Source organism: Nanorana parkeri, unplaced genomic scaffold, assembly GCF_000935625.1.
Source record: "Nanorana parkeri isolate BGI_ZX_2015 unplaced genomic scaffold, ASM93562v1 scaffold4, whole genome shotgun sequence".
NCBI lineage: Eukaryota > Metazoa > Chordata > Amphibia > Anura > Dicroglossidae > Nanorana > Nanorana parkeri.
The window spans coordinates 5,594,231-5,607,944 of NW_017306272.1; positions in this window are offsets into that span (position 1 = coordinate 5,594,231).

A 13,714-nucleotide genomic window follows, 5' to 3' on the forward strand; every position below is an offset into this window, starting at 1 on the left:
GGTGGAAGTGTGTATCTTCCTCAGTTCTACTCAAACAGTTTGACATCAGGACTAATGGCTTCTGGATGCAAGATTGTAAATGCTTTAAGTCCCAGTGTGGCAACACTAATGTAACAAAAGATTGGGGAAGCTTTGCTAAGTCACGAGACAAAAGAAGGAGACATTGGGAGCACCCCTAGTGGAAACCGCTCACAAATTGTTCCTGGAGACATATAAAGTTGCCATGGGTAACAACTTCTGGCAGGCCATTATGGAATAGATCCCCAGTGGGGAAAGGACTGTACCTGGCACCACAGCCTGGCTGCTGGCCATGGCAGGCTGCGTTTAAACTGACCTGATGCCATTTATAAGTGTTCTCTGCTACTTTGTATGTGAGTGGTACTTATAGATTTTATTACTTATAGTTTTTATCTAATAAAAATGTTTTGATAATGCACTATTGCAGTTTCGATGTGTTTAAACCAGAACAGTTGCTGACAGTCTTCCATATGCTGAACTCCCACAAATTCCCATAACAACCTTGATAGGCTCATGTCATCAGGAACTTTTGTTAGAATATTTATTACTATTTATGATCGCCAAGTTATCCAGCTTAATACACAAGGGGTGAGTCTGAAACCAGGATCAATATCTACAAGCTCTTCCTTGGTACATTTCTCACCTGCATTTTGATAATGTTTACAAAAGCTTTGACAAGCTTTCACAATTTCACTATTTATCGTGAAACACCTTGGGGTCTACCCCTGTGGGGTCTACCCAGGCTGGTGGGACAACCAGAGTGCCCTGGTGAGACCCCTCAGAGCCCTGTTGAGACCCCACAGATCCTTGATTAAACCAGGGCTCTATAATGTCTCACCAGGGCTGTGTAGGGTCTCACCAGGGCTCTGTGGGGTCTAACCAGCTTGGTTAAACCCCACAGAGCCCTGGTGGGATACCACAGGGCTCTATATGGTCAAACAATGTAAACCAGGGCTCTGTGGGGTCTCACCAGGGCTTTGAGGGGGCCTCACCAGGGTAGCAGGACTCTGTGAGGTCTCACCAGGGTGCTGTGGGGTCTAACCAGCCTTGTTAGACCCACAGAGCCCTGGTGAGACCCCACAGAGCCCTGGTCTCCCCAGGGTGATGTGGGGTCTCACCAGGGTGATGTGGGGTCTCACCAGCACCAGGGCTCCGTAGGGTCTCCCCAGGGCTCCCACCATGGCTTTGTCGGGTCTCACCAGCCTGATTAGACCCCTCAGAGCCCTGGTACCAGGGCTCTGTGGGGTCTCACCAGGGCTCCAAGGGGGTCTCACCAGGGTAGCAGGGCTCTGTGGGGTCTCACCAGGGCTCTGTGGGATCTAACCAGCCTTGTTAGACCCCACAGTCCCCTGGTGAGACCCCACAGAGCCCTGGTCTCACCAGGGCGCTGTGGGGTCTCACAAGCACCAGGGCTCCATAGGGTCTCACCAGGGCTGCATGGGGTCTCACAATGGCTTTGTGGGGTCTCACCAAGGCTCTCTGGGGAATCACCAGGGCTCTGAGGGGGTCTCACCAGGGTAGCAGGGCTCTGTGGGGTCTCACCAGGGCTCTGTGGGGTCTAACCAGCCTTGTTAGACCCCACAGACAGCTGGTGAGACCCCACAGAGCCCTGGTTAAACCGGGGCTACCTAGGGTCTCCACAGGACTCTCTAGGGTCACAGGGCTCTCACCATTGCTGTAGCCTGTGAAGGCTGCCTCTCACCAGGACTGTGCAGGGAGCGTCTCACGGGTGGGAGCGTCTCTCGGGCGGGAGCGCGCAGGACGAGCCTTTGCTGACTACGTCTCCGTCCATCTGCATCGGCCCCTGACGATCCACCCTCCCAGCCAGATTTAACTCCGCCCATCGGGCGGGAGCGCGCAGGACGAGCCTTTGCTGACTACGTCTCCGTCCATCTGCATCGGCCCCTGACGATCCACCCTCCCAGCCAGATTTAACTCCGCCCTCCCAGCCAGATTCAACTCCGCCCTCCCAGCTAGATTGGGATCCTCGCACGGTGGATGGGAGGGGTGAGATGGCTTCCCAGTGGCTCGTGGGCGGAGCTCCAGAAGACCACTGGCCGAATGGACGGACCGAGGAAACAGATAAGCTCTCAGCCCTGTCGCTGTCAAACGGAGAGTCTCCGTTTGAAAGCGACAGGGCTAAGAGCTCATGACGTTACCTGGCTGCGAGGTAATGTGACGGCAAGGCAAATTAGGCGGGAGCCCAAGGCTTAAGGCGACCGCCTAATTTGCCTAATTAAAGAGCCGCCTCTGCTCAGCAGTGAATAGTATGAGTGACCTGCAATGGAGGCTAAGCCAGTGCGGATAACAGAGTGCCCAGGACCCAATTTAAATCCATTTATGTTGGACGTCTTGGTCTCCCTGCTTGACCACTGGAGGTTCTAGGAGAATATAGCTGGAACTATCTAAAGAGTATATAAATCAGGTCTGGTGACTGTCCACCTAGGCACCAATCACTGTTTTGTGGGAGGCCAGGGGCTGTGCAAATGTACACCACTTTAAAAAGTTCAGCTACCACATCTAAACAGGGCAACATTCAGGAAAACTAATGCTATGCAGGGAAGGGCATTTGCTTTCAATGATTAGGTGACATGTAACAAAAAAACAAGTATTTCATTGACTACGGCCATGTTAAAACAAATATTCTACCAAAAATGAAAGCGTGCCTCATGCCATACCTTTGGAATGGAGCAGCAACAGAGGCCCCCTAATCATCCTGGGCTCCCTATCCAAGTTTGTAACAATGTTACAATAGCAATCCTGTGACTGACAACAACTCGCCAGTGACAGGATTGCAACAAAGGGCAAAAAAAGACGCTGCTTCTGCAGTATTGCTCTGTCTCCGGCCGAAATGCTGCAGAATCTCCATAGTCAGTGAAAGGGAACAATGTTATAGAGAAAGGTTAGTTTTTAATTTTGCCCTTCCTAGTGATCCTTTTGCGAGCTGTCACGGCCAGCAGAAACCACAGTGTGACATAGGCAACTAAACCTTGTGATGAGCTTGTATGACCTGGGCTCAGTCCACACCTCCAGACAAGTCTGGTAACAGTCATTCTGGTAACATTATCAGGCTACAGATGGATACCAGCTTTTCTAACATACTGTACTCCAAATGAAAGGATTCATGTAAATCTACATCCAGACAGGCATGGAATCTATTGAAAATTTTGTGTGACTCCTAAAGATAGATATTTCAGTTACTCTGAGAAGATGGGTTGACAATAAACTCTTTTGTGGATGTTAGATTAGCCAAGGTAGTAGGCAAGGAATGAGAAAAAGAATGGGAGGGAGGGAGGTAGGAGGGAGTATGTGATAATAATTTTAATTAACACCTCAATGCAAATACTATTATAGTTTTAAAATGATTGTAATTTTGTAACAACATACATTTTTTAGATATATTATTCAGTGCTTGCTCTGCTTTCCACATCATTGATACAAGGCATGTCTTCCTTAAGAATATTGCAGTGTTAACACTAGTCTAATATGTACTCTATTGAAACTGATTATCTCAACTGCGGAGACACATGAAGACAACTTAATTTAAATACATGCTGCACACTTGTCACATACTAGATGGATGGAGAAAAAAATCGCTGTCAGACGAAATGTGTCAGGACATTTACCTGGAAGTGTGTCACGAATTATGTGAAATACAAACAACCTCAATACAAGTTCTTAGCAGGTACTTGTATTGGGTCTTTTTAAATCAAATTCTAGATGTTAAGTGGAATACAAACACCTGAGAAAACTTCAAGCATTTTTTGAAACTTTAGTTGACGTTCACTCTTTTGCATATTCATATTCATTCATATTTCAGTATGTTTGTGTATCACGTTTATAGCGCATTTTTACGCAAGTCACTGCACATTTTTGAAGCATTGTAATGCATTTTTATGCATATTTTTGCTTCATGTGTTTTTTGTTTTTGCCAATGATAAGCAATATTTGCTAAAAAACAAAGTAAAAATAATTGAACGATAAATAGAAAGGAAAAAAAGAAGCTTACCTTTTTTTTGAAGAGGCTGAGTATCCATACCTTGAAACTTTAGAAAATTGTAATTCCTGAGATTGGGGGTGGAGTAGGGCTGCTAAATTTTGCTGCTGTCTGCTTAAAAATGTATTTAATCAAAACACCATAGCGTCAGTAACATGCAGCCCACAGGAAAGAAAAATTTAATCTCAACAGTGTATTCATGTATACGAAAATTTTGCTAAATTGTCCTTGTGGCCTGCTGTTCCTCCCATGCTGTTCTGCTAATGGTGCCTTGCACTGCCTACTAGGCCAACTGCCTGGCACTAAAGTAACCTACCACCACCTATTCTCTTCAGCCTTGAAGTCAACTCCCTGGCCCCTGGGGCCCCGAAGCAGCTAGCACACCCAGTACAGTAGCCAGTGCCACCCACACGCACCAGTCCACCACCAGGTGAGTTGTTCAGCTCCTTAACAAAAAAATCTCTTTTACCCTCAGATATAACTTATCATAGCTTCTTTTCAGGAAAACTGATTTTTGTAAAAGAAATATTAATACACATACAAATCTGTCAGCCCTTATTCAAACTGTTATAAAAAACAAAACCAATTAATACAGGTCCCTATGTGCAAGCGCTACAAGGTATCTATTAGACATGTCAATTTTATTTTGTTCCGAATGGATATTCATCCGAATTCCGTTCAAAACTAAACTAAATCAGACATGTGACTGTTCTTTGGCCAATCAGATTTTTTGGGGGCTGTTAGGGGTTGGTTATAGGCATGGTCATGTGACTACCTGTTGGGGATCTTTCTGGAATGAAAATTTGGACAGATATGAAATCCGTATAGGGACTAAATCGAATTTCGGATCCGATCAGAAATCTGAAAAACAAAAAAAAAAATACAAATCAGGATTGAAGTGAAACTATTTTTTTGCGGGGTTACATGTCTAGTGTCTACCTTTACCCTTAATTGTGAGCTTTTTCTGTATAGCGGAAGATCCCTCAAACTCGCCTGGTGCATGTAACTTTAAGTCTGCCTGCTGAGCTGACCAAAATTCAGCAGATCCCAAGTCACAAAGAAGAACCTTTTATCACAATTAAAACTACAAACAGACACTGGGGGTAATTTATCAAAACTGGAGCAGGCAGAATCTGGAACAGTTGGCCATAGTAACCATGTTGCCATGTCTGCAGTGGCTCAGATAAATAACATCATGCACCCTGCCCACACTGTTTACATTCAGGAAGATTTCAGTGATTCCTGAAATTACCCGGCAACCAGATCAGAATTACGGCATTGCCAGGTCAATTCTGGTAATTTTCCAGGTATGTGGGTAACCATCCAATTAGCATGAACGTTGTGGATGATTTCCTCCCATGACCTCTGATGCTTGCAGCGATCCTTGTAAATGTGCTCACTGCGTTCCTACAACAATGTCCTTGCCCTCCCCAGCTGTATTAGCTCTTCCACACCATGGTGTGGCCTGCTCGCTCTATGTTCCTATGCAGTCTGGCTAGAGTAGATGTTGCTAGAAAGATGAGACTGGTTGTTATGTGCAAACATGCACCAAAATGTGCTAAAAGATATGCACATGCATTTCTTGTGCTCTTCTATTGAAGTTAATTGGGCCAAAAGTGCAGTATGTAGCACCAAAAGAAGCATCCATACCTTTTTCCAAGTCGCACAGCAGCATAACACATAGGAGTAAAAGGGCCCCATTAAAAATAATGAGATTTCCCTTGCCCTGCATTGTTGTGCAACCAATTGCACAGGTGTAAACGGGGACATAATCATTTAAACAGTGCCATTGCACTAAATTGTAATTATTCTTCATCCAGTCAAATATGTGCAGGTGCATCAAATACCCATAATTATTAGATTCTGCTGACTCACACCTGCAAAATGAAGAACACAGGTGATATGAATAAAATTCCAATTAATAAAACTCTCACTGGATGGCATACGGGAAGGGGGACATTCAAGCAAATCTGTCATATGTTATTGAGCATATCAAAATAATTTAGAAACAGCAAAAAAAAAAAAATAAGCCAGTTTGACACCTTCTGTTTCAATACCCAACTCTGAAGATAAAAGCTATAAAGAGCCTGGAGATCATGACATTGCTCTGTACCCAAAGATATTTAATCACAATGGCCACACAAAAGCATTATATTACATTACTATTAAACCATGCAGATAACAGAAGCACCTTGGAACAGTCCAAGCAGGTTTGTTCTGCACTTTTATTCAGCAAGGCAGCAAACAAACACAAATTCAATGCAGTATGGCTTTTTTTACAGCAAATCCATAGCCTAAATGAAACAAAATGTTTGTTGCTCCACACCATTAAGTGAACTTTGCTCACATTCTGAGTAACCTGGAGTTCCCTTAATGGGTTCCCCGAAACAAGCAGGCAGATCTTTACCTTTTTTAGTGTTTTGTCAGCACCCAACAACAGGCTCCCACAGCAGTGCGAGTGAGAAAAGTCCTTTCGCATCAGTCATCAGACATACAGTATATAGAGCTCTTCACCCTGTTTTTGTGACAAATGTGACAAAAAAAGTTGACCAATAATATAACTAGCAGGAAGTAAACCAGATAATCGATCCTAATGAACAGTGCGCATTTCTGAGAAACACCTTGGTTTATATTACCAGTATTCCCACCTGGAATTATCATCACTTTGAAAAATGTATTGATTTAATTAGATGTTCTTCACATCGAACACTTAAGTGTCTGTCTAGACCACAAGAGCCTGTCTAGTTGGGTATATGGTACTCCGTTAAAGGGAACACAGCATAAAACACAGCATATACAAGCGGACATAAGATTTAATAAGATTTAAGATTAGATAAACCACATCAGTCATAACCAAATATTACTCAAAATATTATTTTCTCCCGATTCATGGTATAGCTTTAAATATAATGCATCATACATACTATAGGAAACATAAAATATTAATATGTAATATATTTAAGTATCCCTGTGCTCGGGAAAAGAGTGTTTCGAAATGGTACGCATTTAAGACCTTTTTTCATGCTGGTCCACAGTATACTTACTGAATTTTAGGAGAATGGTTTTACATAGACAGGTGGGATAGAAAATAGGGTTATTTATAGCAGTGACCGAAGCAATAAAATAATTTCTTACGTGCAGAGTGATATCTATTATTATTACTATACAGGATTTATATAGCGCCAACAGTTTGCACAGCGCTTTACAATATAAGGAAGACATTACAATTACAATACAATTCAAGACAACATGACAAGATGGTAAGGAGGGCCCTGCCCATAGAGTATTTGTTACTGAGGGTAAAATAATTTCTTAAATTGGTGGTCAGTGTAAAAGTGCCCTTTCACACCAACAATCAGTGTAGTGCTCACTGTCACACTAGTGCTCATTTTAGTGGCTAGTTGTTTTGGTGTCTCCCTTAAAATGGTTGTCAGCTGTATTTGTCAAGTTAAACAGATATTGGTGTTACTTAACCTGAGAAGCTCCTACTCCCAAGAACCTGGCTCCTGCCTCCAAGCACTGTCTCTAATGACTGACGTCAGCACCAAAAATTTGCAGGAACTGTTGGGCAGCAAATCAATCCATCCTATGGTACCTGAGGTGCACCCCGTCAGTGGCAGCACCCAGCCTGTCTACTCTAGGTAAGCCACTGATTACATGGGACAGAACCACATATGTGTGAAGAAAGAAAGGACTTCTTTTTGACAGGTTATGCTTTGATTGGTACACATTAATATGCCAGCTATTATGTAATCTGGGCACAAAAGAATTTCCTTTTTTATATACAGTGTATACATACCTGTATTATTTGTTTACTTTTACCTAAAATGGAAGCACATGTTGTTAGTAATATGGCTAGGAATATTCAGTAAGTCCATACAAAATCAAAGAAGAAAAATGTTGTTCCATGTTAGCTACATATGAAAGCAGACAGTGTAGTGATTTCAATATTATTGCTTATTGACACGCGAAATTTTTATAAAAATTTGTTTTTTTTTTAAATCGAGTTAGCCATTATCTACTACCAGATAAAAAATTCAGGTACCTAGATATTCCTGTACACGAATTTTGCAGCTTTCATTGCCCCTTCTATACCCAAATGCAAGGCCATCCTTACTGGGATTGTCCACCCATCTCCTGTCTTGCACACATCTCTATTGGCCAGTAAAGCAGCCCTTGATAGCTATGGGCCAATGTATGTGGGCAGGAGTGAGCAGGCAAGCTTGGAAACTGCCTTTAAGTATCTGAGCATTGCCCACTCAGAAAAGACTGGCATTTAGGCATAAGCTTCTACAGATACAGTGTGTGGCTAGAGGTGCCTGCGTTTTAAAACTACTAGTAGCATTATTTATGTAAAACAACAGAAACATCATTGTTGCTGTTTGCACTGCCTTACTAAATACTAGGGATTAGCAAAATTGAGGTTTTATTTCATCAAAATTTCCTCTTAACTCAGGGAATTGTATTAACATTTTAGTGAAATGCATTGGGGTCAAAAAGGAATGTGAAATTAAGGTGTTTTTGATGGTTTTGGTGGTGCAATGGGCTCCAAAGGGCTTCTGAGTGTTACAGAAGCTATTTAGAACTATGCTGAACTTGTTCTGCCCCTCTTTAGACTTACTATTTTTAAATGTTTTTATAGAAAGAAAAGTATAAGAAAGAAAGAAAAGAAATAATATACTGGTGCTGAGAGAATACAGGCTGCATTGGTCTGCCATGTCTTGTGCTGCTGGTCACTGAGCCCTTTCCTGCAGAGTGGGACTCCTTGCCATCAACACTTCACTTAGCTGACCCCTGGAGTAGCCAGACTCTGCTGGTGGTGGGGCCCCACTAGCCACTGGTTAGTCAAGGTCTAAAGAGTGTAGTTAGGTCCCAATAGTTGGCATTATTCATCTGATTCCATGTCGAGTAAACACCATGGAATCAAGTTACATTGTGTGTTGTATATTACTACTTTCAGTGTCATTCTCTACTCGCCTAGTGTGTTTGTGGCAGGGCCTCACACAGGTGGAAAAAGGAACGAAGATCAGTTCTAGTCACCTTGCTGTGTTATTGAATTATACCACTATCAGAAACTATTCTTCAGAACTTTTTGCTAGTTTTAATAAAGCCCTCCTATCAATATAGTGTGTTGGTGTACTGTGAGTCCAGTTATAGGGTGGATCATCACTGGAAAGGGTAGGAGAACCCAACATTTCCAGCAGCTCCTTTGGCTTAGAGCTACAAGCAAGATGTAATTAATGGCGAAATCTGTAATTTTGCTGCAAATTTAGCCAATATCACTATGCTCATCACTACTAAATAAGTTTCAAGGTTTGAGATCATGCTATAATAAATAGAATAAAATGGTTTAGAAGTATTTGTTGCAAAAGCACTGGTGACAGTTTCTTGGCACTGAAAATTCTGAACACTGTACATCAGAGCTAAATAAAAATGTTATACAAAATATAGTTATGGGTAAAGGTGATGGTGCATGCTATCAGCTGCCATGCAGGTTCCTTTCAATTACATTTGCATGGTAGCGAGACTGTCTGAGAGTTTTGCCTTCAAAGCTTCTCTGTCCTAAATCTCTTCCTCTACCAGGTCGAAGCTATGATGAGATTCTTTTCTTGCTGTGTTTTTGTTTGCTGTGTCTTTGTCTCCTTTGTTGTGCTTGTCTCTTGAGTGATCAATAGATAATGAATTTACTGTAACTGATTTTTTTTTCTGATACACTAACAATGAAAATACAGAGATGGAAACAAAGCCTATGTAGATATTAATAGCTGGCAAGGCCAGATAAGTAATGATAGTAACTCAGATGCGGATCATTTACATTCTGCTGTACAAGGCAACTGTGCTCTTTTAGGTGGTAGGTAATGATGGGCATGTCTGTTGTCATGTCCCACTGAACATTCTCAAAATGATCTCGGATCACCCACAAAAAAAACAAAGTATCACTTGTCATTGGTGATCCTTTTTTTTTAGCAAAAGCTAGCTATAGACAGGAGATGACAGTCCCCTCATTTTATTATTTATGACCACGGTTGGAAACAATCAGTTCGCAACTGCTGGCAGACCACTTTTGGTGCAATCAATTAATGGGCAATGTAAAAAACTACTATAATTGCTATTCTTCAACCCTGTAATAAGCAGGACTAGTGAAATCTACTGCTTTTCTCTTCTCCCTCCTATCTGCAATGACATACTGTATACACAAAGCCAATCATTTCTGCTTAACCCCTTCCCACTCACAATCTTTATATTAACATTCCATAGCACAATGCTCTGGGCTGGGCTTACGTTAATAAACATTCTCCCATTGAGAGTCTTTGTGGGGCTGGTGGCTCTCAGTCCTGGCTCTTATCAATCATAGTGGTTTGCCTTCCCCATTAACTCTAAACGTTTACCAAAATTTCCCAAATTTCCCCAAAATTTTGAGGAAATGAAAACTCTAAATTTGATCATCCCTATTATTAAGCTAAGCTCTGTAAATGTCTACATAAACCGTTGCAAATATTATTAAAGAAAAAGTGTCATGAGATATAAACAAAAGCTGCCACTGCTTACCAAATGTATGTATGCTAGTTCCCTGACTGTCATGCTGACCCTTTTTGCTTTATTACTTTGAATCACATGCCCAGCACAAGCAGTCCAGACTTTTCTCTGACATTTTTGATCACCCTGTTTGTTTTGGTTTAATGACTAAGAATGTATTGAAGCCAGAGGACCAGTATAATAGCTAGGGATGTAGAGTTTTTAGAAGAAAATTGGCAATGGTAGCCCCCATATTTTCCTCTTAATGCATACCTTAAACAATAGTATTGATGCAGCAGTATGAAAACTATAGAAAATCCCACTTCAGCTTTTTTATACTTTGAATACCTACTCAGATGTCAGGAAAATGTAAAAAGAACAGGATTTTTGCCAGCATAGCATTGGATGATAAAGATGGAAACAGCTTCATCTTATGCTCAGTGGAAATTAGTGATGAGTGAAACTTAATTTCCCTGAAATTTGGATTAAAATTGGTGGTTTTTAAGGGTGCAATGGGCTTCAAATGAGTCGGGGGAGGGGGCTAATGGAAGGTTGTTTTAACTCATTGAACCTCACTAGCTTCATTATATTACCTTTTATTTTCTACAGAAATAAATAAAATAAAAAAACTGGGGAAAAATGAAAAATTAATAATGGTAGACAACAATACACAAATAACTATCAAATACAAAAAAAGGAAAAAACACAAATACCAAAAATTATAGGGGAAGAGGAGGAGTTTCAAATACCCTCACGGATAGAGATGGCAGGGAGGCAAGGCAATGTTATATGAGGATTTCAACTATCCTGATATTGATTGGGCAAGCAGTACCACACGCTCAACAAAGGCCCATTACTTCATAATTTCATGGAACAAATAGTGGAACCTTCAACTAGAAATAATGCTCTGTTGGACCTACTTATTTATAATAATACAGAACTAAACACAGAAGTGAATATAAGGGGCAACTTGGGAAACAGCGACCATAGGGTAATCACATTTACGTCTTTTTGGGGAAACAGAGACAAGCTGGAATGACAAAAATACTATTCTTCAAAATGGCCAATTTTATTAAGTTGTTATCCTTAGTAAACAATATCGAATGGGATGAAATCTTTCTGACAAAGAACAGGAAAGACAAATGGGAGTGCTTTAAGGTCATATTAAACAACAGTATTCACCAGTGCATTCCATTAACTAACACAGTTAAAAGAGCAAAAGTTAAACCAAGGTGGTTAATTTATAGAGTTAAAAGATTAATAAATAAAAAATTGTCATCTAAAAGTATAAGATGGAAGGGTAATCAATGGCATTCAAGGAATGTAACAAAAAATGCAATTAGAGCAGCAGAACAAATAGCTATGGAAAGTAAAAGTAACCCTAAGAAATTCTATTAATACATAAATAGTAAAAATTTGAACACAGAGCAGGTAGGCCCCTTAGAAATGTGCAGGGAAGGCTGGTTACAAGTGATAGGGAGGAAACAGAGGTATTGAACACTTTATTTCTCTTCTGTTTTTACAGGAAGAAACAATGGACTGGAGGAAAGCCAGTGTCTAACAGAGGTCAAGATTAGAAAGCCTAGAAAACCTAAACGCTATTAAATCTCCGGGACCAGATGGCTTACATCCAAGAGTCCTCAGAGGACTGCGTCAGGTTATAGCCAGACCATTGTAACTAATCTTTAAGGACACTTTAAGGATTGAAGGAAAGCAAATGTGGTACCAATATTTAAAAAAGGTTCAAGATGTATACCGGGTAACTACAGGCCAGCTAGCCTTACATCAATAATATGCAAAGTATTTGAGGGACTGGTCAGGGACCATATTCAAAAATTTGCATGTGATAACAGTATCATAAGTAATAACCAGTAGACATGTGCACTGCCAAAAAATTTGTTTCGTTTCGTTTTGTTTTAAATTCGGATATGTGTTATTTCGTTTTTCAGGATTCGGGTGTGAAAGTCAATTCGGATTCGGAATTCGGATTCGGACGAAATTCGGTAGCGTTAGTACGAACGTTCGTTTCGTTTTCTGTTCTTATTCGTTTCTTATTCGTTTCGTTCGTTTGCAGCAAAAGTGACATTTGAGGGGGAAAAAATATTTTTCTCCTTCTCTAATGTCACTTTGCTCCAACGAACGAAACGAATAAGAAACGAATAAGAACAGAAAACGAAACGAACGTTCGTACTAACGCTACCAAATTTCGGAAATGGAAATTCAGATTCGTTTGCATTCGTTATGTCTGTAATTCGGAATTCGGATACATCCGAATTTCCGAAAATTCGTCCGAATTTCGATTCGGAACGAAACGAATCGCACATGTCTAATAACCAGCATGGCTTTATGAAGAACCATTCTTATCAGAAAAACCTATTGATATTCTATAGGAACGGAGTTATAAGGTGGACAGAGGAATTGCAGTAGATTTAGTTTATCTGGACTTTGCAAAGGCATTTGATACAGTACCCCCACAAACTAAGGTCTATTGGGATTGAAGAAACTGTTTGCACATGGGTAGATCACACACTCAGCAATAGCATGCAATGCCAAGCTGCTGCTAACAAAGCAAGTAGAATACTAACTTGTAGTATTAAACAAAGGATTTATTCAAGGGATAGAATATAATGCTACCACTTTATAAAACACTGGCTCGGCCACATGTTGAGTAAAGGTTTTCTGTTTTGGTCACAAATCCTTATGAGGGATGTCCATGAGATGGAGAAAGTTCAGAAAATGGCAACTAAATTCATAAGGGGGATGGAGAGCCTGAGTTATGAAGATAGACTACGAAAATTCAATTTGTTCTCCATTGAGAAGAGACTCTTAAGAGAAGACATGATTGCAGTCATCAAAAGGGGACTGCAGTATTTGGAATAAACTGTTTAAACCCAGAACTTTGAGGAAGACATGAGGGCACAACAAGAAATTGGAGGGGATGCCAAATAATCGCACGTGGAAATGTGGAATTCTGTATTCTGTATCAGCAGAAAGCACTGACAGTTTCAAAAAACACTTGGATGAGCTCATCAGTTTACAGATTATACAGGGTTATTTGAAATGCTAGCAATACACACACACTATATATATATATATATATATACTGTATATTGAACCTGATGGACTTGTGTCTTTATGCAACCTCACCTACTATGTAACTATGTAAAGTTCACTAAATCACAC